Source organism: Canis lupus, chromosome 4 (genome assembly GCF_048164855.1).
Source record: "Canis lupus baileyi chromosome 4, mCanLup2.hap1, whole genome shotgun sequence".
In the NCBI taxonomy this organism is placed as follows: domain Eukaryota; kingdom Metazoa; phylum Chordata; class Mammalia; order Carnivora; family Canidae; genus Canis; species Canis lupus.
In genome coordinates, this window is record NC_132841.1 from 56,745,741 (window position 1) to 56,773,524 (window position 27,784).

The window sequence follows — 27,784 nt, forward strand, 5'->3', positions numbered from 1 at the left end:
CAAAGACAGGCACTAAACAACTGAGCCACCCAGGGATCCCCTGGTTTATAAACTTTAGACCCTGGTCTTAAGCTCAGGTCTTATGCCTTCTGGTTTTCTGGTCCTTCCTTCTTTTCTACATGATATTCCTGCAACCCAAACATTGATATTCTCAACTCTATGCCTTGGGATAGATATGGGCAAGAAATCTATTTTTCTGAAATGAAAGAGAAACTCCAAATACTCTATCACATAGAGTATGAAAGGGGACATCTTGGTGGTTGCAGACCATGCTTCATAGGAAATTGATTAGGTTTCTTATATCACAAAATTATAGCAGAGAGGATAAGTGCTGATCCCCATTTGAAGAGGTAGCCCAGAGGTAAATGACTGCAGGGCACACTGGCTTTCTGTGCCCTGGGATCTCTCCTGAAGCTAGGATTATTACTGAGAGAAGTGATAAAATATGGCTGATACTCAGAATAGCTATCAACTCAATCCCTGCTTCTCTCCCATCCATCCATCCATCCATCCATCCATCCATCCATCCATCCATCCATCTAACATTTATTGAGAGCTTACTGTGTATCAGGCAACCTGGCCAACTATTAGTGACCTCTCTATAGCTCAACCTAAATTACTGCACAGATTTGCCATGAGGGCCAAAGGTGGCAACATAATGTAAACTTTACAACCCTAAAGTCTAAAACAAAGGAGGGATTATGATTATTAGTGGTGTAATTTAGTATGTGAAGAGTGATACAAGGGAACATTATATAATTAAAAGCTAATAAGCCTGTTCATTTGGAGGTTCAGTCAGTTGAGTGATGGACTCTTGATTTTGGCTCAGGTTATGATCTTACAATCTTGAGATTGAGCTCCAGGTTGGGCTTTGTGCTCAACACAGACTTTGCTTGAGATTATCCCTCTCCCTCTGCCCCTCCCCTCAACTGCTCATGTGTGCATACTCTCTCTCTCAAAAAAAAAAAAAAAAGGTATTAAATTTCAATGAATAGGAAGAAAAGAAGTTTCTGTGATGTGTCTTATTTTAAAACCTAGTTTCTACTCCTCCCCAGGGGAACAATTCATGAACAGAAAACACCATTGAATGAAGGTGTCAAGGATTAGGATATTATTTAAAGCAAAAGTACAAAACCCAAGGCATTAGAACAATCAGAACTCTGGACATTTGCTCAGGCTCTTGTTCCTACTTTCTCACTCCCTGCCTCCCCTTCCTCACTTCCTTTCCTGGTGAGCAGATCCAACCTGCCATTTAGGGCTTAGCTTCTCCCCATCTCCTCAGGGAAGCACTTCCTAATCTTCTCAGGATATTTGCATTTCTTCTTCTTCCCTTTAAATTCTCAAAATGTGTATAAACTAAAGCCTAGAAATTCATACTTAATTCCATGCCTCTTGGGGTTTGTCTGTCTGTTTGTTTTGGCTCATTTAGTTCAAATTATTGCTGCTCAGCAGATACTATCATCATTATTCCCGTCTTAAAGATGGGAAAACTGAGGCTCACAGAATTTAAGTGGAGTATCCAGGAAAGGTGACCAGCAGGGGGTAGAAATAGAATTAGAGCTAGACTTTGAATTAGGGCACCTGGGTGCCTTAGTCAGTTGAACATCTGACTCTTGGTTTCGGCTCAGGTCATTATCTCGGGGTCTGGAGATTCAGCCCTGCATCTGGCTCTATGCTCAGCATGGAGTCGGCTTGGCATTCTCCCTTTCCCTCTGCCCGACTCCCCACTAATGCTCTCTCTTTCTCTCTAAAATAAATAAATAACAGAACAGAAAAAAGGAAAAACAAAACAAAACAAAACAAACAAAAAAAAAAAAAAAGGAAAAGAAAAAGAAACTAGGCCTTGAGACTCCTAGTCCAGTTCTCTCACAGCACAACTACCTGTGTCTGAATCAATATGTTGACCTGATTTGAATTGGGCACAGCAGCTGGATTTCCAGATGAATATAATTCTTTCCCAGATACTAGTGGTATGAATAAAGACCCATTGTATACAAGGTCACACAGAGCTTCCCAAATCCAACATTCTTTTGTCTGTCACTCTGAGTTGGGTGATGGTCCTCATGCCAAGAAGAATCCTCAATACCTTTCTGATGTTACACTGAAAAGAACCAGGAAACAGAACATCCCTACACCCCTCTAGTCATGAGAAGGGCCACTAGAAGCTCCATGACCCTGGATTGAAATTGTTCTACCCTGAGTTCTGAGTTCCAGTTCCAGTTCTGTTGAGACTCATGGGTGACTCAGGGAAAGCCCTGGATCTCCCCTAGGCCTCAGTTCCTTACTTGAGTTCCTTACTTAAATCCTTACCACAGATTTGGGGAGCTATCTGACTTCTCTTCTGTGGCTGATGTTCAATAACCTTTCCCAGCCTTCAGGACTTCCTAGATTCCCAAGGGGTAAATTTCCAGAGTTTGGAGTGATGGATTGTGGGTCTGCTGAATTCTTTACTCTTCATAGTCCTAAAATAGTAAACAGCATTATTAAACAGATGGTGTGCAAATAATTTATTTAACCCTACAGAAGATCATTGAATTTGACTTCTGTTAAGGACTGGAAATCAGGCCAAAAAGAGTTCAACAGGCAGACAACCAATATTTAAGGCCTGGCTGAGGCTTTCATGGTCCTTTTGCCCATACCTGGGCTGGGGACGTATGGGAGAGCTCCCCCCAAAATTCAGGTATGTTCTTCATTTTCTAAATGGCTCTTTCTTTCACTCAGACTCTTGCATGCTCGCTCTCTCTCCCTTTCTCTCTCTTTCATCTTGACTTCCAAGGCTGCTCTCTGTGTAGCACTGCTGAGCTGAGAAAGATAAGGCCCAAGAGACCATCCTAGGATTAAATAGAGTCTCCTTGTGATTTAGAAGCCTGAGATTGCCAGCTCTAAATCAACATGAATTCTCCATTTAATTTGAATCAGTGGGTTTTACGAGTCTGTTTCTCTTTCAGTTTATCAGTCAGGCTCACTCATTTTCTGTTTGTTACTGTTTCAGTGTCGTACAGGTAGAAACCTCATAGTCTGGCAAGTCTGAAAAAGGCCTTACGGATTTTCTAGACCAAGCCTTGGGTTGCACCGAGAAGGAAACAAAGTGAGGCCAACTATAGGGATGAGCCTTCTTCAAGTTCATCTACCTAAGGGGACTAGAACACAAGCTTCTTCTCTCCCTCCGTCTTTATTATATTTCTCCTACCTCGCATCTCCTTTACTTTTCCTCAAACAAAGGCTCTTGTTTACTATAATCATTTACCCTTTCCTTCCATCATTGGATAATCAATCACCCACTTCAGGGGTTCCTATCACAACAGCATCTTGAAACTTCAATTAATCTGAGATCAGCTCACAAGACGCTTACCTTGAGCTATTTCTCTGATTAGCTTTCAGGAGAAATAGATACTTTCTCTCCCTCCTTCACTCTGTTCTGTGTTTCACACACATCTAAGCTATAAAAATTAAGACTGCTTTGTATTAAAATTAAAGGAGTCTAAATTTAGTCTATTTTCCCAGAAAAAGACACTGATTGTTGAAAGAAAATAATCCTTACCTATTTTTTTGAACACCTAAATCCAATTACTGGCCCCTGAATGTATTTTTTAATAACATAGCAGGGTATTTATTATTTTTAGTATTATTAAGAATAACAACAGAAACAAGCATAAGCCATAGTTTATATAAGTTACAGCTTACCGAGGCTTTAAAATAAAGTCTCCCTTTTCCCACATGGGGCATGGAAAGCATGTTGACACAGAACAACCTTCTTGCAGATGACATAGCAGAGGCTCAGAGAGATTAAACAACTTTCCCCAAGTCATCAAGCTACCAAAATAACAATTCTGAAACTCAAATTGAACTCCCTTGTTTCCAAGCCCGCATTACTGTCACCATGTTACCTCTCTGCCCCCATCACTTTTCCTTGAATGTTTATATTTTAAGGCAGCTTGGTATTTGATGAGATTTCTGGTCCTGGAAGGAGAGGATGTGGGTTTTAGGCTCCTCACCAGGTAGGTGGCCTCTTCTTCCCCTAGTCACCCAGCTGGTTTCTTGGATGCTTGTGTTACAGATCCATGGAAGGTGGGATGAGGACCAGGCTTCAGTCTTACAGGTTTCTTGCCTAGGGCTCCAGAGCACCTAGCATACATCATCACAGTAATAGTAATTCTCATATTATACTGTCACATGCACTAGTTGTCTGTTTCTTTCATTACAGCTAGAGTCTTTTGAGAGCACAAACTGCATCTTATTCCTTTTTATGTGTCTGGCACTTAGTCGGTCTTTGAATTATGTTTACTAAACAAATGAAGACTCCAGTCTAATACTCTCAGTTGACATAAGAGATGATTTGCCCCAAATCTCACAGGGACCTGATGACAGAACTGGAATTAGAGCCCCCATCTTCAAGCTCTTTTTGGTGTATTTCCATGCATGAGTAAGATGATGTTATTTATTTCTGCTAACAATAAGTGCAGCCAACATGCATCAGATGTTGGCTAAATGCTGGGGTACTATGTTAAATGCTTTCTGAGCATGATCCTATTTGATTCCTCTATTCCAGGAGGTGAATTATATTTTTATCCCCATTAATTAGATAAATAAATGGTTTTAGGCTGAAATTAGCTTTAGATTTCTTCTCACCTTGCAAATATCCTCCAGGCAACACCCCCCCACGAACCTCTGCCAAATGAAAGATAAAATAAAAATCAGTACTGAGACTGAGGCGGAAGGGCTGCTTCTGTATACATAAGACACACACATTTCTGGTATCCTCAACAATAGATGCCCTGCCCAACAAAGCACGGATGGGGAGATGTGCTCATTAACTGCTAACTTCAGACCTCTTAGGTTTCTTCTATTTGAGCTGTCACTCAAAGTGGCCTTATTTTTTCCAGTCCTCTTGTGAGTTCTCCTGCTGATGCTTATTTGTTTATCTGAAAGGCCAGACTCTTTGGGATGGGCTCATTAGGAAGACATTTCCTTTCACAAGGGCTGAGAGAATGGCAGGGACACAATATCTCCCACATGCCCCCCTCTTGCCATGCCAACACCACAATAGAAGGCACCCAGTCGAGAGCCAATCAAAACCCAAGTCAGCACAAAATGTCCTCTGCTGGAGCCCAGCTGTGAGAAAGCATAAACATCTTCAAAGCTCTGACCACTCTCTCATCTCTGCCATGTAATCTTCCCCTGACCTTTGCATCCCACAATGATCCCTTCTTCTTTAGATCCATTGAGTAATACAAAACCTTGCAATCAGAGTAATGTAGCCATAGACATTTCCAGTCAAAAGGGACCATAGAGATGATTGAGCCTAAGCATGGCAACACCCCAGCACTTATACCAGCCACTCCCTGATTTCCCATCCATGGCAAATAGCTTTAATCAATCGTGGCACTCTTCCCAGCTCAGCTTGGATGGTGCCTGAGAATTCTTTTCAAAAAAACACTCTGGGCAGAAGAGAAAAGTAACTCTCCCATTCAGGATAAAAGGCATAGAGGGGCTAGAAAAGAAGCCCCCTGCTTGCCATTCTAATGCTTTTTCCGCCACTATATCTTTATTGATGGTGTACTCTTTTATGGTCATCTCATCTGAATAAGACCTAACATCAATGGATGATTTTCAGCTTCCTGAGGGTGGAGCCTGGGTCATTTGTTAATCTCCTGGGGATGCATCATGCTGAGTAGTATGCATGCTGCTTAGAGACAAGAGAAGTGAATAATAGACTCCAGATCCTAAGTATAATAAAGGGGACACTTGAAAATCTCAGAAAGGATTTATAGGAACCATCTTGGATTAAGTAATCATGTGTTATACAACCATCCTCTGGATGAAATACATTAGAGAGCCACTGAGGCATTCAGAATATTTCTCAGTGCCTACTGGATCCCATGCAAGAGTAATCAGTTATAATAAGTCCAAAATGCTCTTATATGAGCTAGTTTCTCACCTACAATGGCAATTTCTCAAGTTTTTCACCAAAGTAGCCAAAAAGGAGAGAAGAATGATGTCAGAGATGTCCCCTAGAGATCTGAGGCATAGCTCCAAGCAAACCACAGGAAGTAAGACATAACTTTGAAATACCACGTTTTATCTTGAAAACTCATGCGAGTTTGGATTCTCCTTCAAAATATAGCAATGTTTATTTTAATAAAAAATGCTCTCTCCCAAATTTTTAAGTTGATTCGATGCCATGGGGAAGTACCATATTTTCCCCAGGGCTTCATATACTCCTTAGCCCCCCAGAGGTCAGGAAAAATTGATCATGGGACAAATCTAGCATAGCATCTGTTTTGGCCTGTGAGCTAAGAATGGTTCTAATAATTTTAAATTGCTGAAAAAATATACAAAGAATATTTAGTGACACATGAAAATTATGAAATTCACATTTTAATCTCCAAAAATGACATTTCATTGAAACTTATTTATGTACTGTCTATCGTTGTTTCCATGATACAATGGTAGAACTGAGTAGTTGCATCAGAAATAAAGACTAAAATACTTACTAGCCCTTTACAAAAAAAATTTCCCATCTCTGTCTTGGTCTATTACAGGCTACTCCAGGACCATACATGTTCTCATTATGGGAAGATGCACTACGTAAATCTCAAGTAGGGGGACTTTTTGCCCTTCAGGACACTTTAGGCAATGCCTGGAGACATTTTTTATTGTAACAAATGGAGAGGAGAATGTTGCTGCTCACATCTTATAATGAGTAGAGGCTAGGATGCTACTGAAAATCCTTCAGTGTTAGGGTAGCCCCCACAACAAAGACTTATCCAATTTAATTAAATGTCAATAGTCCTGAGGTTGGAAACTCTGATATATCATTTCTTTCCTTATCTCAATTAAAGTCCACAGATGGACTTCTGATATTAGTAAATCAGAAGGAATTACTCAATCAGGCCTGAGAGACAGTTACTACATAAATATATATGAAGGATGAGGGTGACTTCTCTTTTTATTTAACTATAGGAATACTAATACATAGGTAATAATAAGAAGAATAATTAGTTTTTATTAAGCACTTATTTATGTGCCAGGCATTAGCCTAAGTATTTTACATTTATCCTCTCATTTAGTAATCATTTCACCCTAACCCTGTTGGTGTGGATGAGGAAAAGATTCAGAGAAGTTAAGTTGCCAAAGGTTAGAAAGCTACCAAGTTATAAGGCAGTGATTTGTACCTAAGAAGTCTGACACCAGAAATTTAGCTTTTTACCATGAAACCGTGAACTTTCTAGAATACTCATTAACTCTTTAGTTCAGTGCTTTGATGTGGGCAAAGAACTTAATCTGTCCATCCTGCAACCCCATTATTATGAACAAGAAAATAACTGCTACCCTCAAAGCTTAGGTTTCAAGACTCTGTCCTTAGCAGAGATTTGTTTTGCTACAAAACTGCTTGGTAAATTCAAATGCATTGAACCATATAGAAGCTGGTAAGTCTAGAAAACTCTGTAATAACTGTATGATCCATGTTCTAGAGGCTCCTTATAGGAAATACAAGACCTACTGAGATGTTACAGCCAATTAGCATCTAAATAGGTTTCTTATTTCTCTCCTAGATATAATCAGAATTGAATAATTATTATTAAAGAAATAACTTCAAAAGAGATAGTAGATAGTTATTTGAAGTAATGAATCTCAAAGACAGGATATTGCTCCCAATTTTGGCAAGCCTTGCTTAGAAGAAAAATGGCAAATACATATTTTTTACATGAATCAGTGTGGTTTGTCTGATAGGTTATGTTAATAGTTGAGTGAGAGTGTGAACTCCAGAAAAAGATCATCTGGGTTCAAATCCAACTTTGCCTACTTTTAATAACCAGTTAGGCTGCCCTGAGCCAATTACCTAATATTAGTCTTAGGTTTATAAAACCTGAACTCTAGTCCTGGGTCTGACACAAACCCATCATTTGTGACCTTGGGCAAGTTGGATCACTTTTCTGGGTCTCTGTTTTCCCAGTTGTAAAAAGGGAATAATGGCACCTCCCTTATATATCTCCTTAAGTTTATGTGGTATAAAGAAGTTAATATATACACAAAAAAGGTTGTTAGTAGTAATGGCTACTCACAAAATTCTTTACCATTCAATCCCTGCAGTCGGAAAAGTAGGCCATATACAAAAAGCAAATAATATACTGAGCCAAGCAAGCAGCACACACTGTTGCCAACAGCCTCAATAAGGAAGTATCAAGCAAACATGAAAATGCAACAAAATACAGAATGAGGGTCAATGTTATCAACATTTTGTATCTGGGATGCCCCAGGCTCAGCTGGAGCATGCCAGCTGGCTCTCTCTCTGCCTGACACAGCTGCTTTTAAGCAGCTGGCCTTGACTGCCACAACAGGTAGGTGGAAAGGATACCTGTTGTTTTGACACCTAGAATAGAGCGTGGTTCCACAGAATATAGTGGCTCTTGAAATAAAGGTTCATAGTTCTTATTTGTCCTAAGATACTGGATTGCATCCAATGACTATTGCCTGGCAGATCTGAGGCTGCCTACCCATGGTTGGTTTTATAAACAATGTTGTTTACATAACTACTGAACTGGAACATAGACCCTTAGGGGAAATAAATTAGTAGGAATGATGTGCTTGCAAATCTGGGCATTATTTCACAACTTCATCAGATTCAGAAGCAAAATATTTACTGACTACCTACTATGTTCTCAGTGCCTTATCAGGTGATAAAGATGTGGCCCCTGTCCTCTATGAGCTTATAGTCTAGTTGAGAGACATGTGTCTTTTACTTGAAATTATAATGTGATTGAACAAAAAGCAATATAGCCAACAAGCAGCACAGAACCTCATAACAGGGGAGTCAACAATGATGTGGGTAGCTGTGACATTCATAATGGATGTGGGGTTTCAGTAAAGCCTTGAAGGCATTAAAAACTGACAGGGAAGGGCATTCCAGAGTGTGAACAAAAGTGTAGACATGAGAACATACGTGGAAAAGATTCTCTGAGAAAAGCATTTTGGGGCTTGAATGCAAAGTTCTTCACTTCAGAGTTGGGATATGAATTTTACCATGAAGGCAAGAAAAAGTCAGAAAAGATGTGAAAGGTAGAGAGCTTTAGGCAAATGGAGAAGCATGAAGGGGGACCCATCTTGAATAGTCCAAGTGCACGGTAGTGAGGGCCAAGACAAAGGTGGTAGCTATAGAAATGTGAAGAAAAGGATGTATATTGCAATTACAGAAAACTCCATAGGACTTTGTAAGTGAAGACTTACTGGAACCCAAGGAGAGAAAGGAATCAAGATAGTGTTATAATAAGAGCTTAATGATGATAGCATCATTAATCTTCTGACTCAGTAAAAACCATCTGAATCAGTCAACTGCTTCTGATGATATTTTGATAAACTAGATCAGTGTTTCTCATGCTTTAACACATGTACAAATTACCGGGGGACCTTGTTAAAACAGATTTTTAATTCAGTAGGTTTGAGGTAGAGCCTGAGACTCTGCATTTCTAACAAGTTCCCAGGTGACACCAATGCTGTTGGTCTGTGAATCACACTTTCATTAGCAAAAGGCTAGAATTTCTCTTTCTTATTTTCATGGCAAATATCAACAACTATATTAGAATTTTAAAATAAAGTAGACTGACTATAGAGAACAAACAGATGGTTACCAGAGGGGAGGTGGGTGGGGGGTTGGGTGAAATAGATGATGGGGATGAAGGAGTACATTTGTGATGAGACATCACTTCACATCCATGAGAATGGCTATCATCAAAAAGACATTAACATGTGTTAGTAAGGATGTGGAGAAGTTGAGGCCCTATATATACCTGGTGGAGATGTAAAATAGTGCAGCCACAGTGGAAATAATTTGTTCCTCAAAAAGTTAAACACAGAGTTACTGTGTAACACAGTAATTCTACTACTGGGTACATAGCCAAAAAGAGAAAGAAAAGAAAGAAAGAAGAAAAGAAAAGAAAGAAAAGAAAAGAAAAGAAAAGAAAAGAAAAGAAAAGAAAAGAAAAGAAAAGAAAAGAAAAGATGTGCCCACATGAGAATTTGTATAGGAATGTTCATAGCAACATGAGTCATAATAGCCAAAAAAGTGGAAACAACCCAAACATCTGTCAACTGAGGAATGGATAAACAAAATGTGGTATATCCATATAATGGAATATTATCTGGTCATAAAAAGAAACTAAGTCCTGATACATGCTACATTATGGATAAATCTTGAAAATATTATGCTAAATTAGAAAAGTCAGTCACAAAAGAGTACATTATTATATGATATCATTTGTATGAAAAGTCTAGAAAAGGAAAATCTATAGAGACAAAATATAGATTAGCATTTGCTTAGGATTGAGAGCATGGAAGGACAATAGGGAATGACAGCTAATGGGTACAGGGCTTCTTTTTTGTTAAAAGTGGTATGTTCTAAAATTAGATTATGATGACAGATACATAAATCTGTGAATATAACACAGGACATTAAATTCAACACTTAAATGGGTGAATTGTATGGTGTGTGACTAATGTCTTAAGAAAGCTACAGCCATAGAAACTGAAATGACTGAGAGACTTTTTATTTCTATTTGAAGGAAATATTTTTGCTGTTTTATTCTTTTGGGAGAGGGGATAGTTGTTTAGAAATCCAGATATATTGAAGTAGCTTTCCTTGTTTAGTGTAGATTTTTGTTTGGGGGTAGCTTTGGAAGAATAATGACATGAAAGATCAAAGGGAATTCTACTGGCAGAAAAAAATATGTTAAATTAGATCATGTGATAAGAATACCTGAATAGCCAGCCAAAAGACTTCCTTATATGACTACAAGTATTAGATTAGGCTGCCAGAGAAGTACTGCCTGAAACTAAAATGGAGAATGTCTGTAGATGAATAATGGCTCTACATCTTTAAAAATAAATCCTCTCAGCAGTAGTTTATCAATGGGGGACTGGGGAATTTCCATATCCTCAAAGTTCTGATGCAGAAAAAAAGAGAATGGAAATTGTAATATTGAGTATATCAGGTTGTATAAGAATTAAATGAGATTATGTCTGTGAAGATCTTTGGGTAAAGGGAGTGTTCAGGTAATGGCAGTTTGATGGTAGTGATAAACCTGAAATGAGAGACAAGCTATTCACTGGATAATTTATTATTAACCTATATTTTTCTAATGTACTCATTTCTATACAATACACATCCATGGCAATATGGGGAGGCTAAGATATTTTACCTGTTGATTCAAAGTGGTGCTAGGCAAACATGGCCACTGTGTTCTCCTCTTCTCCCATTTCTCTTTTGTTTTTTTCCATCCTGACAATCTACTTTCCATTGTTGACATATCTTTCCATGAGGCATCAGAATGGTATTTTTGCCATGCTAAGCCTTAGCATGCAGTCACCATGTGAAGAAGCACGGGCCATGTGGGGAGCCATGTGTCAGTGTTCCAGCTGACAGCTCCAGCAAAGCCTTTATGAAAGTGAGTGAGCTTTCGGAAGATTTCAGCCTCCAGTTTTTAAGTATTCCAGCTGAGATCTTAGACACTGTGCTGTCTGAATCCCTGACTCACAGAACCATAAGAGATAATAAATAATTATTGTTGTTGTAAGCCACTAAGTTTTGGGGTATTTGTTATGTAGCTTTGATAACTAATACACAAAATTTGCCTGATTCCAAACCCATGTGTTTAATCACTATGCTGTGTTGCTGTGTAACAACAACAACAACAACAACAACAACAAAACAAAAACAAGGACATTTCTGGTCAGAATTGGGGTCCCTATGAAGACTTCCCTACTGGTAAAGGCAGCATTGTTTGAAGACTCCAGGGTATAGTCCCCATGACTCCATATTTATCCTGACAAACAGATACCACTCCAATAACAGCGTATAGGGCAGTCTCTCAAGGATTTAGTTGCCCTGATGCAGGCACCTTGAACCTAGTCATCTCTGAAGTATTAACAAGGTTGAAACTCCAGACTCGGTGAAGGTGAGGAGTCTAATCTGTGCAGAGGTCACATGCTGATCTTGGCATACTCTCAATCAGTCGGTATCGTTTATATACAAAATAGCTCCTTAGTTTAATTGTTCAAAAACCAGCAGCCTAAATTTCTATGTGTAAAAGCAATGTACATTGCACTGTATAAATATAAAATCTTATTAATTAGCATTTAGTGTCCTCAACAGTGCTATTTATATCTTTTTTAAAATCTTTTGTCTCTGAGACCCAAGACACTAATGGAAAGAGACCAATTTGAGATGAAAGAGTCTTTTTAAAATCCTGGCTTTCTGTTCCCCCTGAAGGGGAGAAAAAGGGGGGGAAAGGAGAAAAATGAGTGAGGGGTAGTAAGAATGGACTTCTTTGATGCCATGTTCCTCCTTTAAGATGGACTAACTGCACATCCCTGAGAAGAGAATGTTTTGATCTGCTCCACAACCAATATTATACATATTTGATGGAAACAGTAGACTGGCAGTGGTCAGTGGAAACAGCAGAGAACAATGACAAGTTATGGTTTTGTGTTATTTCATTTTTTCCCCCAAACTATTTAAACTCTCTGAGGCAGACTAACCTGACTTCCTCATTCTATGTTCTATCCTTCATCCTACTTGCTATAAGGAAAAGAAAGGTTTGTAAGGGAGCAAAAACAGCTGCATTTTAATGCTTGGAGAACAAAACAATTGGTACCTTTCATATCTCTGAAGGCTAAGCTCCATTATCTCACATCAGAATTGGAGCATGGGGGTAGAAAATCAGCTCTCAGAGGGCACAAAGCCAATGCTCCCTTCATGACTGACTTAAAAGGGAAAAGGCAAACTTCTGCTTTTAGGGAGAAAAGAAAAAAATAAGCAAGCAAAGTTCCAACTCATTGTATTTTTTAATATAGTTTGGAAAGCACTCTTTTAAGGAAGTATAAATGGAGAAGTGTACAAATGACGAAATTGGAAGTCCTGGGTTTGAGTCCCAGGCTATGTGACCAACCATTGGACCCTAAGATCTTTTCATCCTATTTCCTCACCTCAGTTGCCTGAGTCAAGTGAAGATTCATGCCTTCACTCACACACTCACTCACTTATTTACTTATTTGTTGAGTGAGCAATCAAGCTCCACATGCAATCTTTGCCTTCAACAAACTCACAATTCAAAATATTTCCCTCATCTCATCACAGGGTTGTTCTGAGAATCCAGTAGACTTTGAAGACATGCATGAATTTCAAATCAACATAGCAAAGTAAAAAACTCTTATTAAAAAGGACCATACTTGAAAATGCACCTGCAAGACCTAATCTTAGGCATTTTGCAAGACTAATACAGAGGTCACAGATTCTTCTTCCCCATCTAAAGCCAAAAGAGGTCTTTTAATTGGACATAGCATTGTAATGGGTCAGGCTTGTCCTTCTCAAGTGTCCTTCCTGAGTCTCAAGTCCTGCAACTTCCTTGCATGTATCCTGGCCACAGTGGGTGTAAATGGCTTGCCAAATCGTTTGGAGCATAGTTCTCTCTGTCATTCCCCTGCTTATAAGCATTCAATGTTTCCTCTCTTCCTATAAAACCAAGCCTATACTCAACTTGGCCCTCAAACTCCCACCCTGAGGCAGGTGTCTGCCCTCATCTGCATTTATGTATCAATTGGCCTATTTACCATTTGTAGTCATTACTTGTGTCTCCTGTCTGTGTTTTCATTCATGCAATTTCTTCTATTGGAATACCCTTTGGTGCCAAACCCCCACCTACACATTTTCTTTCAAGGTCAAGCTCAAATGTTGAACCTTTCACCTATCCTCACACTGCCCCTGAATGCACTTTTGGTGAAAGTGATTGCCCCTCCTTTGAACCACAATAGTACTTTGCATATACCTCTTTCTTGGCTGATAATAATCATGATAATAAGAATAATAGCAGCTAGCCTATATTGAGACTTACAATGTTCCAGGTATCATGACATATAAATGCTTTACATAAATTATCTCTTCAATTCTTACAAATACTGTAAGCCAGGATAACATTTTATCCCATTTCACGGAGGAAACTGAAGCTTAATAAGGTTAAGTTAATGGACTTGATTTCCCATAGTGTACCTGGCAGTTACATGGATGGCTTTAACATCAGAGCCATCTGAGTTAGAGTCCAGGCTGTACAAGTTACCAGCTTCATGACCTTTGCTACCTAACTTCTCAGTGTAATCCTCAGTTTCCTTATTGGTAAAAAAAAAAAAAAAAAAAAAAAGGATAGTTTAAGTTTATTGTAATGATTGCATACGATGATACATGTAAAACTCAGAGCAAGATGCTGAGGGCAGAGAAGGTATTGGAGAGAAAATGGCTATCATGAGCCCCCAACTAAAAAGTCTGCTTGAGGGCCAGGATCTGATGTCTTTGTGAACTCTTCTTTTCTACATGTTTAATACATATCAGCTGGATAAATCAAGGCCATTTGAAGAATTTTTGAGTCCAACGCTGTCCTGAAGACATGTATCGTGGAGAAAAGTGCATCATTGGGGAGAAAGAAGTTATATCAATAGAGTAACTAACCCCAAATCCCTGTTCCTTGGTCTTAAATTCACCCTTCTTATTTTGCTGAGGAATGCACTGCCTCAAACTTGGCCTGGTTACTGTCCTCTCCATATATCCAGGCCTTTGATATTCCACTGCTTTGGCTTAATTACTTTCATGGAAGCTTCTTCAGAACTCCACTTAGTGGTACATAATTTCCCAGCTAAATATTGGGAAGCTATAAGACCTAAGGCCCACAGCTTATGCCCAAAGCCTTTATGGTACTTTCCAAATCACTGGTCTAGGGGAGAGTCATTAGTGATCAGTACAAGGGAGGCAATGAGGGTATAAGGGCTGAGGATGCAGGGTAAGGCCAGGCCCTTTACAGGCTCATAGAGCTTGTGAAGGCTTTGGGGCTTTATCCCAAGGACTTTGGAAAGTTACTCAAGATTTTAAGCAAGAGAAGTTGAAGTAATTTACCCATGTCCAGTGAGCTTCTGGTAGCAAAACTAGATTGAAAATTTGGTCTCCTGTTCTAATTTGCCACACCTTGATAAACATCCTTCTTGGCACCCCTCCTCCCAGGTGCAGACATTAATGAGCAAAAATGAGAACAAGTGGATAGAAACCTTCATGTACTGTATTTGTGCCTCTGTAGGAATCAGGGCAATACTGTATGATGGGTCCTTGGAGGGCCTGAAATTGGTGTCTGAGCCAGACCTCCAAAGGGTTGGGGGGCCTGGAGAAAGCTTGCATTATGTTGCCTGGAAAATGCAGGATGAAGAAACAGAGCTTGGACATTAAACCCACTGCCAATGAACAGGGTTACTGAAACTCTGAAAAGAGAAAGAGGACTGGTAATGCCACTTAGTGAAAGACTAGACTATGGTGGCGGTGGCCCCTCAACCCTTATCCAGTGCCTGTATTACTAAACCAGGCTGCCCTGTCAACTGGCAGAATTAATATTCTATTTGAGAAGTCAAGCTGCAGAGATTAAGGAGATGGACAGATATAAAAGGAAGCAGCAAGAAGATCAGTGGTTCTTAACCATTTTGGGAAGCTAACAGTAGCTACGAACTATCTCGCCAGGAAAAAAAAAAAAAAAAAATATATATATATATATATATACACTCAGTAATTCTGCATGGACCCACTTTTAATAATATTTACCCAAGATAAATTAAGAACTATATGTGAAAAATCTCTACATGAATATTTATAATAGCTTCATTCATAAATACTCCAAATTGAATACAACCTAAAAGTCCATCAGCTGGAATGGATAAACAAATTGTGGTACATCCATACAACAGAATATTTGTTTGGCTATAAAAAGGAACAAACTAGTAATACATCAAAACACATGAATGAATCTCAGAAGCATTGTGCTAAGTGAAAGAAGCAGATTAAAAAGGCTATGTCCTGCATGACTCCATTTATGCCATTCTGGAAAAGATTAAATTACAGGAAGAGAAAACAGACCAGTGGTTGTCAGGCTGGGGCTGGGGAAAGAATTGCCTACAAAAGTGCTTAAGGGAACTTTCTAGAGTAATTAAAATATTCTGTATCTTGATTATAGTGGTGGTTACATGAGTATATACATTGATCAAAATCCATAGGACTGTACCACTAATAGGGATGACTTTTAGTTACACAGATTATACTAAAATAAATCTAATTTTAGAGATATTATCTATAGGGTTATGGAGACTACACTGAACCATCTTCAGACCTCAGGAAACAAACATTTGCTCTAGGGTCAAACAAATTTTGAAGTGGAAAGGCTTCCCCAAACATGGAGATCACACCTGCTTATATAAAAGATAGGAAAAGTGAGAAGCAAGAAAATACAACGCAATGTCCAGGATCACATCTCTTACTAGGGATGTTCATTCTTGCAACCAATATTAGTGGCACCCTTACTGCATTCTAAACACTATGCTGGATTGAATACCTAACTGAGTATCCAGGCAAATAACAAAAATAAGGCTTACTGCCTTGAAAATCTGGGAATTTAACTCAGGTCTTTGACTCTGTAGTGTATCCCCAATGGACTACAAGGGCTCCAGGGAATATTTAGTTCCCAGATCTTGCTGTAGCACTAGACTGAGAGCCAGGAGAGTTGTATATGGATTAAGTGAGCAGCACAGAAGAATGAACTTTTGAGACATCAGCTGATCTCTGACCCTCCTCTCTCTTCCCCACATGTAGATGGGGAAATAGGTAAATTCCTCAAAGAATCAATGTCAGCTCTCACACTATGCTAAGATCAAGAATTTCCCCAGAAGCATGGACAAGTACAACATTAAAATCCCTCCAAAATGGTAGCTATGAGGAGGAGTTGCATAATAACAGTACAATGAAGGAGAGCAGAACAGGTTTGAGGATCAGATGGACCTGGATTCAAACCCTGGCCTGGTACTGCCCATGTCACTATGGGCAAGACGCTCAATAGGATTAAGACTCAAGTTCTTTATGTAAAATGAGAAAAACAATGATCCCTATGCCTCCCAGGGTTGGTGTGAGGGCTGAAAGGATAATGCAAGTGCTGACAGATGATCACCTCTTACCTAATGGCAGTGACTGCTGCTTTAAATGCCATCATCATCAATATCATCATTTCAGTTTCCACATGTATTCTCTGTATCACTTGAAAGATTCTTCCTGGCCAAAAAGGCCTGGTTGTTACTTAGTCACCAGACAAATTCCAGCCTCTTTCCCTTTGGATCAAATCATTTGACATTCAGCAGGGAAAGAGTTATTGAGTGGCTGAAGTGTACACCTGAGTCCCCTTCAGCAGACTGTCAGGCTGGCAGAAACACCAGCTTGGACAGGCCAATTCACATGCACAGAAGCTTCCAGATAGGTCTCCGCACCCACAGATCAATCAATCGCTTCCTGCCCTGGGCTCCCTGTGGTGCCAGGCTTGCACCCAGGTGCCTTTCTGGTCCTCCTTCACCCTTCTGTTGTAATGCTGAGTCTCCATGGAAGAGCACAGGGAAGCAGGAGCATGCCTGCTGGGAGAAGGGTTTATACAACAGTACATCACAATTCCTTCAGGACAGCAGTAGCGGTGAAAGCATATTCAATATTAAACATTATAAATTATTAACCATTTATGTATACCTATTGTTTTATGGTACAGACTTCCAAAAATAATGTGCCTCAAAATTTTTCTGCATTAATAGGGACATGTAGAAATGAAATTTGCTCTCTGTATTAAGTGATACTCAATGAGGAGCATCCTCCAAATGTGTATCCAAATCTACTGGGGGGTGGGCTGTAGGGTGGGAAGCTTTTCTGATAATCCAAAGGAGTAATCATTAATTCTTCTCTTAAAAGTTGCAAAACATTGCTGTAGTTAGACCTCAAAATCTAAAGACTGAGAGAAGTTTTACCCTATTTCGCACTCTCCTATAATAAGCATTGGTCTGTGCTAAACAAATGGCTACATCATTGAAAACCAGGAGTTCCACACTGAATGTCCTGGCAGCAAAGGGATCATGCATGATCTCTGTCATGATTTAACAAATGGAGAGGTTCCTTCCAAACTCAGTGGGAGCCTGGCACAGTCCTGGTTTCAGCTGGTTCCTGGGAGGCAGCATTTGATTCAAAAGAAAATAGCCATGATACTAGCACATAGGAAAGGAAGGACATTTACCTCCATACCATATTTCTCTACATCTGGCCCTCCACCTGCATCAAAATCACTTGGATGAGTTTTCTTAAAAATGCCAATTCCTAGTTTCTACTGTAGACCTACTCACTTAGAAGCTGTAGGAGTAGGGACTGGAAAAATAGAGGCACAAGGGATTCTGACCCACATCGTGTCTTGATAGTATTTTGAGATACATGGATCTAGAAGATTGAATCCACCATGGTAGCATTTTCATCTCAGAGAAATGGTCAGCCTGAAAGAAATCTTTTGGCCCCAGGAAGTGTAGCAGCTTCAACCCTGTAAATTCTGACTTCAAATTAAATTGTTCAGAGAGTTACCGACTTGGCTCACTCATATAACCAGGCAATTAGACCTGACCGACTACTTCATTCTCACCTGAAATAGAGGCTGCCACATGACTTAGAACTCAATCAAACAAAGAAATTCTTAGAGTTTTAGACACAAAGACAGATGGAACTCTTTTTCTCAGGGTATTGGCTCTTCCATTTCATAGTTTTATCATTTTGAGTGATAACCCAAAAGGATAGGTAAGAATCTGTTTTCTAATCTCCACCCCACCTACCACAACAAAAGATAGGAATCACTAGGGTAGAATAATGTTCTGTTACTATTCTAACATTCTAATGTTCTGGGTCTTTTTTTAGTCAGGAAGGCATAAGGGAATGTAAATGAGGACCTTGATATAGAAATATACTCGACACTACTATCATTTATGTTTTTAAAAGTAAATTCTTAAAAACAATAAATTCTTCCTAGCTTAAATACTTAACTATTGTAAGTAAAGCATTATTTTGGCACCCTTTTAAACCTATGTGCAAGAACATACTAGAGGATCTCTAAGGTTTTACTATGCAAAATGTGGTCTCAGGACCAGCAGCCTTGGTTTGTAAGAAATGCTGGATATCAGGCTACCCCCAGGCCTACTGAATTAGAACCTGCCTTTATAACATGATTCTCAGGTGATTCATAGGCATAATAACATTTGAGAAGAACTTCTCTATGATACTGGTTCTCAAATATGTAAGCATACTGGAATTATCTAGGGAATTAAGAAACAATACTGATGGTTGGGCCCTACCTTAGAAATTCATTCTTAAGTGGCATTGGGTACAGCCAGGGAATAGGGATTTATGGAAGCTTATTAGTTGATTCTGATGTGTAGCAGTGTTTGGAAATCCCTGCTGTAAGAAAGCTCTGTAGCTCCCAAACTCTATGGGTCTGTAAACCTGTCAAGAAGAGCAAAAACAAGCCACTAATTCAAATACATTCAGGAACCAAGCAAACAATATAAATGAATGACAAACCGGTGTGGACAGTGGCAAACTGGAGAGCATAGACATTGTGCAAAGGAGGTGGTCAACACTCAGTCTTTTAGTATTACCTTTAGAGTCCATTGCTACCAAATATTCTGATGTTTTTGTCTTAAGAACCTGGAAATCCAAATTTTTATGTGAACTCTCATTTTTTATGGTAAATCTAGTTCACAAACTCACTTTTCATTTCTTTTTGAAAAAAAAAATTGTACTCCATAGACTTTGACAGAGAGAAAACAGATCTACATGTAGAAATAGTACAAGCCCCACCCCACAAAACACAAGCAGAAATTCCAAAGAATAATTTATTGTGAAAGGAGCACACAACAGCTTCAGTGATGATGAGGTGGGCTCTCTTTACTGTGTTGCCTGAAGGAATTGGGATGGCTGCAGTTCTTCCTCTTTCAAAGAGGAAACGGATACTTTCAAATATATCATGATCATGGAAAGGCAATCCTATTGGCATGACTGCAGCCAGGTCCTGGAGAATTATGCCCCCCCAAAAAGTGAAAGGAATAGAGTGTGCAGAGGATACTGTGAAGTATGAACGCAGAGAGGCCAAGAAGGGGTATGGAGTGCAGGAAGGGGATGGGCTATGAAAGCATGGTGGTTGGTGTAATCTTCATGAGACAAGAGCATACATGGTTATATGAATAATGTAAAGACTCCACTCCTGGGAGAAGGAGGCTTCTGAAGGTGATTTACAGTTCTGATGGCTGGGCCAATCCATTTCAGATGTTGGAGGAGACGTCTGGCTATATTTACATGGGTATCTGTTTCCTTACCCCAATAGAAATCCCATCCAACCCAGCTAGGGCCTCTAAGGGCTGCTGGGATATGTAGCCATAGGTGTAAAAAGAGGGGGAGTAGCCACATTAAGGATGCAGTTTGTAGCAAAGGTCAAGAGAAAAGAAAAAGTCCTTTAGGATCATAGGCTTTAGTATCATAGGCTTTCACATAGGGAAAAAAAAATGCAGAGACTTGATTTTGTCCAAGTGAGTCTTATCATTCTAACTTTCACCTATGTCTCTCTGATGAGACTAGAAGCTATATGAGGACAAATCAAATCAATACATTCATTAACTACACATGACTGAGCAAGGCTAATATAGTGTAGGGACAGCAAGAACAAATATTATGTCTTCTACTTGTGCATATCCCCTATAGAGTCTATTAAAGGGCTGGAGACAGAATAAAATGTAATAAACACTTAACATTACTCTTGGGCCAATTGTGAATACAAACTTAGAAAACCATAGTGCCCTAAAGCAGGCATTTCAAAGCATAGTCCTTAGATTAGCAACATTAACATCACTTGAGAGCTTTTTAGGAATATAAATTCTTGGGTTTCCCCCACCCAAGCCCTACTGAATCAGAACCTATGGAGGCAGGGTCTAGCAATCTGTGCTTTCATAAGCCTTCCAGATGATTCTAAGACAGACCCTATATTATCAGTTAATTTTCACAAAACCTATGGAGGTAGACGAGTAGAATTTACAATCCTCATCCTAGAGATGAGGAAACAGTTGATGTCATACAGCCAAGGTCAGACTGTGAGTAGCAAAACAAAGACACCAGGCTTTCATTACTTTGATCTAGAGGACAGAAATTTAAATTTCTTAGCAATAATTGATTTGGGTTCAGTCATAAATAAATATGCTTATTTTTTTCCCATCCTAACAACTGTATCAGCCCGTTAGAAGGAGCTCAAAACTCGTAGTACCAATTCAGCCATCCAGTTGAGCCCTTAACTTTTTTATCTTAGTGCTTCTAAGATTACCTTCCCTTAACAAATTCTTTTTTATATTTTAAAGCTCACCCTAATGACTGCCTCCAATGTGAAGTCTCCCTCCACTCAGCTCTAGCAAGGATGCGGCAACTCTGTTTCAATTACACAGCTCACTCCTCAGTCTTCCAGTCCAGCTGCTTTTCCATGTCTGCTCCCCACAGCCGACTGTTAACTCTTTGGGGGCAATGAACATATCTTATTATCTCTACATACCCATAACACCTGTCATAGAGTAATACTTCAGAGCTGGAAAGGAACAAAGAAATACAACAGATGCCAACTCCTTTAATCATGGAGTCTGAACTCTCTTGTGTTCTAGGCTATGATAGATAACTACATACCTCGTGTTGTTTTAATACTTGATACAATCTCATAAGCTACATATTTTTATTTTTAATTTTAAAGACTGGAAAATTGGGACTTAAAAGAAGTTGAAGAAATTATCCAATTTCATACAGCCAGTAAGTGGCAGAGTTGAAATTCTTGATGAGTGTATTTTGCTGCCCCTCTACTTATTTAATGTCTAGAAAACCAAAGCCCCAACAGAGAACAGAATTTTCTTAGTCACTCACAGAGAGAATAAAGCCAGGTCTAGAATGCAGAGTAGACTTCAGTTTGCTTTACCAACCACCCCAGTTTCCTTACCTTGAGCATCATAGCAGGGGAAGAAAAAATATTTTTGGAATTTCTCGATCACTTGGGACAGTCATTGTCATTCTACAAGTGAATGGCCTGGCAAATTTTTGAAAAGAAGTTGGATGTGTTTTCTTTTCCAAAGATACCAGTCCATCATTTGGCCAGTTTAGCTCACTTTTTGGATGCTGACTTGCTCTGAGTTCTCTTGAACTCTTCCTTTCTGATCTCAGACCTCCAACAAACTATTTTCACCTTGAACTTCCTCAAGTCTGTGGGACTTTCCTCTGATCCTCCAATCTGATTCTGTTACTATTTCTGGGCAGGCATTAGATTTCTCAGAGTTAATCTGATGGCTATTTCCTGGTGAAAATTCAGTGGTGATTGCTAACCTCTGTTCTTGGAGGTGGCAGGAAAATCTCAAGGACCCACAAGTAATAAAGTACTGGTATTATGTAGAGCTCAATTTCAAACGTGAAAATAAACTCAGTGAGTCTGATCACTCATACATCATAGTACTGGTCACGTCTGTTATTGAACAGTGATGGGGCCATTGATGTATACGACTGCAGGTATCCAACCAGGTTGAGGGATGGGAACTCATTTTTCTGCCTAACTAAATGCTAACTCAAAGTTCTTCAGAACTGTTTATTACCTAAATATCCTACTTTTGAGCCTCAGTAAGTTGTATGCTGTTTACTCAAGACCATTGTTTTAAAAATATAGAGATGTTTTAGGGGTGCCTGGATGTCTCAGTCAGTTGAGCATCTACCTTCAGCTCAGGTCATGATCACAGAGTTCTGAAATTGAGCCCTGCATGTGGCTCCCTGCTCACTGAGGAGCCTGCTTCTCCCTTTTCTCCCCACATGTACTCTCTGTCACTATCTCTGTCTCTGTCTCTGTCTCTCTCTCTCTCAAATAAATAAGTAAACTCTTTAAAAATATATACAGATGTTTTAAACACCTAACAATAAGATTCTGTTAAGCACATTAAGATATATTACATCAAGAAGTTCTACACAACCATTTAAATGTGAGTGCGGCTATCTACTTATTGGTATGAAAGATGCTAATAATATAGTCAGTGAATATTGAAGAGTGAAAAATTTTATATACACCAATGATGTCAGTCTAATAAAGTAAAAATTAAAAAAGCAATATATGGATAATCTAAAAAGATATATACCAACATATTAACAGGGTTATTTCAGATAACCTTGTGCAATGGTAGGTGTTTTGATTCTCCTTCCCTCTTTTCTTATCTATATTTGATAATTTCCCACATTAAACACGTCACTCGTGTAATTTAAAAAAATACTATTTTTAATCACAATTACACACAAACCTATCTCTCTCTCTTTCTCCTTCTCTTTCTCTCTCCCTCTCTATCTCTAACCAACAGTCAGCCAAACCATCAGATCTGCTGAAGTTAGAGTGTTGTATAAAAAGTTGCCTGGCAGATAGATTTCTGTAGCTGGAGAAAACCAGTAGAAATTTTAGTCCCAAATCTGTCCCTAACTACTATTGTACCTTTAAATACTGAGACACTTGGCCTCTGGTCTCAGTTTACTTCTAAGTAAAATGGTGATAATACCATTTACCTGGTAGGCCACTGTGAAGAGTAAATGACAGGGTGCCATTTCAGGACTATGTGTCAGAATAAAGAAAAAAATTTAAAAATACACACTATAAACCCTACTTCAGGCCATCCCAGCATAATTCAGGGCTAACAGAAAGTGCTGAGCTAATTCTTATATACCAATTATCATGGCATCTCTTTTTCCTGGACACAAGGGCTTATGTGATGTGACACAGAATGAACTTCATTAATTAAAAGTCATTGCACTTTTAGTGCAGGAGAAGAATAAATACATCTGTCATAGACTAGGGTACTGCTGAGATTACCAACTAGGCCCAGACTGCTTAAGGAGGAGTAAGAACTCATGCAGGTGATGCACATTATACCCTGATTAAAAGCTAAGGGAGAAAAGGAGGTTTGTTTACCAGAGGATAATGCCACAGTAAACTGAGGCATAGGTATGCCAAAAATCCAATAAATTTATATATTATTATTTTAAAGTTTTTATTTATTTATTTGAGAGAGAGAGAGAGAGAGGATGCACAGCAGGCAGGAGGGACAAAGGGAGAAGGAGAAGCAGACTTCCTGCTGAGCAGGGAGCTTGGGACCCTGAGATCATGACCTGAGCCAAAGGCAGACACTTAACTGACTGAGCCACTCGGGCACCCCCAAGAAGTTTATATGTTAAAGGGGCTTTAGTGGTAACTGTGCCTGACCTCCATGCAACATAGCCATCCACTCTATACCTCACCCCTGGCCACCTGTGCTTCAGTATCCATGGGGTCCAGGGACTCAGTATTTGACATCTCCACTCCTTCACTCTTTGGATGGTGCAATGATTAACATCTCTTCAGCTTTTACCCCCAATTCTTCTGCAGGTTTGAGCTCTGCCCTATGGAGCCATATAAAAGTCCCACCAGGTTTTCTTTCTAAACTGTGTTATAAGTGATCCGTCATTAGTAATATATCACCAAAGATTCAGCCAACATATCATTTATAAATTAGAGCATATTTTTAGCTTATCCTTCTCTGATTTACTCTTCGATCTACATTCATAAATGTGAGAGAAAAGGGTTGAGCTACAACTCCCAAAGAGAATAAGTACTTGCATCTGTCATGGGAGCTGGGTGGGATTAAGTACTTGCATCTGTCATGGGAGCTGGGTGGGATGAAAGGTTGTTGATTACTGTAGCTACATAGCACTTTATATATTCAGAGTCAGCTATCATTCCTCATCATTACCTAATACTCATTAAGTGCCTGCTATGTCTGGGGTATGAGTTGATGTGGTTCAAAGAAAGAGATGGAAACGTGGGTTATATGGCCATGAGGTTGTTTGTTTTAAGAAGAAATAATCTCAGGAGTGTTTATGCATTGATTAATTGATTCAAAGATTTATCAGACACCACTAAATGCTACGGTTAACACGTAACAATAAAAGAGACAAGTATTTGCCTTCATAGAGGTTACATTCTGGTCTCTGTTTACAAATCTGCCCTTCAGCCACAATAAAAGCTTGGCTTAAAGGATCCTCCTACATTACTAGTCCATGTATTGACTCATTACTTGAACAGACCCACCAGTGAAGGAATGTCACAGCTGTGGACTGGGGAAATGAGGTAATTAGGAGTGTCAGCTGTGGGGTCAGACCTGAGCTCAGGGCCGGGCTCTGGTACTTAGGAGCTATGTTTCCTTGGATCACTAACCATGCTGAGTTCTAAATTTCTTCGTCTGTACAATGCTTCCCATACCTGTTTCCCAAGGCTGTGGTCAAGATTGATGAGGTGATGTGTGTAAAGCACTCGGCACAGTGCATTGGTAATTAGTTGTTGCTGTATTACTAGTGTATTATCATAAGCAGAAATGATCATTACATATTATTATTATTGAATTCTTCCCTATGTGGGAAACCTATGAAAAAGGTATCATCTGATAATATTTCTATAATACTTTATAAAATGTAAAGTGCCCAGCACATGATCTCTGTTACAACTAGCCACAATAATCCCTATGACTTCCACTTGTTTGGCTTTTCTCTTTCCTGATGTTCCCTCAGTGATCTCTCCTCTAGACTAGAGTTTATTGCTTCAACTCTTCCTCACTGACGGAAGTCAAAACATGCTTCCACTTTTGTGTATGTCACTCATCTAAGCAACTCATGTTCTACAAATTCATCCTCACATATCAATGACCAAGTTAAATATCTGAGACTTTTTTCATGTTGAAATGTATGTCCGGTGATGTTTCAGTAAGTAATCTCATTCTTTGAAACACCTATTGGAAAAAGGACTTTTCCATGTTTTTCTCTTCTCAATAGGAGTTATTCATAAAATTGAATAGATTTCAGGATAATGATGAGGTCACATTTGCCAGTAAGTGGGGACATCATGCATTTAAACAGTGGTCAGCAGACAAAGGTGGGTGGGCCAAATCTGGCTTCTTATTTTATTTTTATAAACCTTTATTAGAAAAAAAAGAAGAAAAAAAACCTTTATTAGATTATAGCTATGTTCATTCATTTGTATATTGTGTACAGCTGCTTTCACTCTAGCAGAAGTGAGTAGTTGCAACAGGGACTGCATGGCCCACAAAGCCTAAAATATTTACTATATAACCTTTTACAGAAAAAAAGTTTGCTGACCTCTCCATACCAAGCTTAGCATGTAGTTACACCCATGTTAATGGCGAACTAGCCCAGCAAATGAACAATTAGGATGAGCTTGATGTTCTCTCTCTGGTATATCATGCAAATTTTCTTGGGCAGACCCTAATAGATGGATAGATGGATAGATGGTTATGGGTTACAGCAGAATACAACTATTCCTGCATCTCAGACTGCAACACCATCTTAAAGTCACCCAAACCTCACCCCAATCCTGAAAATTACCCAGGCTATAACTTATTTAACAACCATCATTTTGCATTACACACACTTTAACTCACTGTAAACCTTTTTAAATTTTCTCTGCAACATTTGGTATAACTCAGTTACATTGAACCATTATAACTATCATCCTTCCTTAATTTTGCAACCTTTACACTTCTTTTCAATGTCTCCAAGGGTTCCTGGATCTTTGATCCATCTCCCAGATGAATGCTCTTCTATAGGGTCTCTGTCATGAATCTGTATCTTTTGTTTCCATCAAGGTTTGCTGGGATGGAACAGGGAGGGATTCAGAGTCTCCCAAGAACTCATGATGCCTTTCTTAAACATGAAAGAAATCAAAGATTTGGGGCTGAGAGCCCACATTGTAGATTATTAATGAAGAGGAAGCTAAAGGTCAGAAATAGGCTTCCTCAGTCACAGAGCAGTCCTAGGCAGCTGGAACTCCATCCTTAGGCTCCCAGTTTGGTGCTCTGTTCCACATACTATCCTATTATTCCTTAAATTCTAAGCAGAAGTCACATTTTTTAGTAATTTCATATTCTCTGCCTTTATCATAATACTGGCCACATCAACACCAGATGATGGTGGTTCTTACTTCCCAGAACCCTTCCGATGCATCTTCCATCAAACTAGCTAGTTTTTCCTCCTTTCACTTGACCTTGGAATCTTCTAGAGATCCTGCGTTAGGTTTATCTAAATTAAATCTCTTCCCTTGCCTGTTTACTTATTCCTCTATGCTTTTTAGTTCAGTTGATAATTTCTTTCACCATCTTCTCCCATGCTTGCAATCCTATGCAATTTGGCGTCACCCATAAATCTGAATAATGTACAACTTGCTTCATCTTGGATCATTATGGACTTTAATAAACAGTGCCAATATCATTATAGATCCCTGTAGAGCTGGGCTGAGCTAATTCTTTTCCTTTTATTGTGGTGAGAACCCCTAATTTCGCCTTTGTCTTTCCCAGCTGGGAGGAGTAAGAAGGCCATGAGCACAGATGACCTATCGAGCCTCATCTTGCTCATGGATGGTTGAGTGGTGAATAGAAGCTACTTCCCTCCAGCCAGCTGCCTGTTGCCAGGGGAACCATGCTTCCAGATAATGATCTCTCTCCTCTAGGATATAACACCTTGACTGAAGCTTTAGGAACAGTATTATGGGAAGTTACCAGGGAAAATACTAAATTCTACTCTTCATTCTTTCATTGGCAACAGACCTTGGGGTTTCTGCATTAGCTCATTCCTAGCATTTTCATTATAGTGACCTCATTGTTTCTGAATATTCTTAATTTTAAACTGTCCTGTGGGATATAGAACACTGTTCCTCAGACTGCACAGCTCACTGACTCACCTCTTTCAGGCCCTGCTCAAATGTTAATTTATCAGAGGCTTTCCCTGACCACTCTATTTAAAGGAATGGCACTCCCACTCACACATTCCCCAGTTCCT

At 39.2% G+C, this 27,784-nt stretch overlaps 1 protein-coding gene and 1 long non-coding RNA gene across 5 annotated transcripts in view; one reads left to right on the forward strand and one right to left on the reverse strand.

Moving 5' to 3' along the window:
• Positions 1–27,784, reverse strand: part of GRIA1 (glutamate ionotropic receptor AMPA type subunit 1) — a 299,091-nt gene that overhangs the window by 214,433 nt on the left and 56,874 nt on the right. The window contains exon 1 of one of the 4 annotated variants that reach the window (XM_072824422.1): positions 2,311–2,445. The exons of the other annotated variants lie outside the window; for them this stretch is intronic. The gene's annotated coding sequence lies outside the window, so the exon portion shown is untranslated. Of the gene's footprint in view, positions 1–2,310; positions 2,446–27,784 lie in introns of those variants that run through there. 4 annotated transcript variants of the gene reach the window in all.
• LOC140631590 (uncharacterized) lies at positions 18,574–22,382 on the forward strand. Its single transcript, XR_012029127.1, has 2 exons — positions 18,574–18,661; positions 21,262–22,382. It is a non-coding gene; the product is annotated as an uncharacterized lncRNA (long non-coding RNA).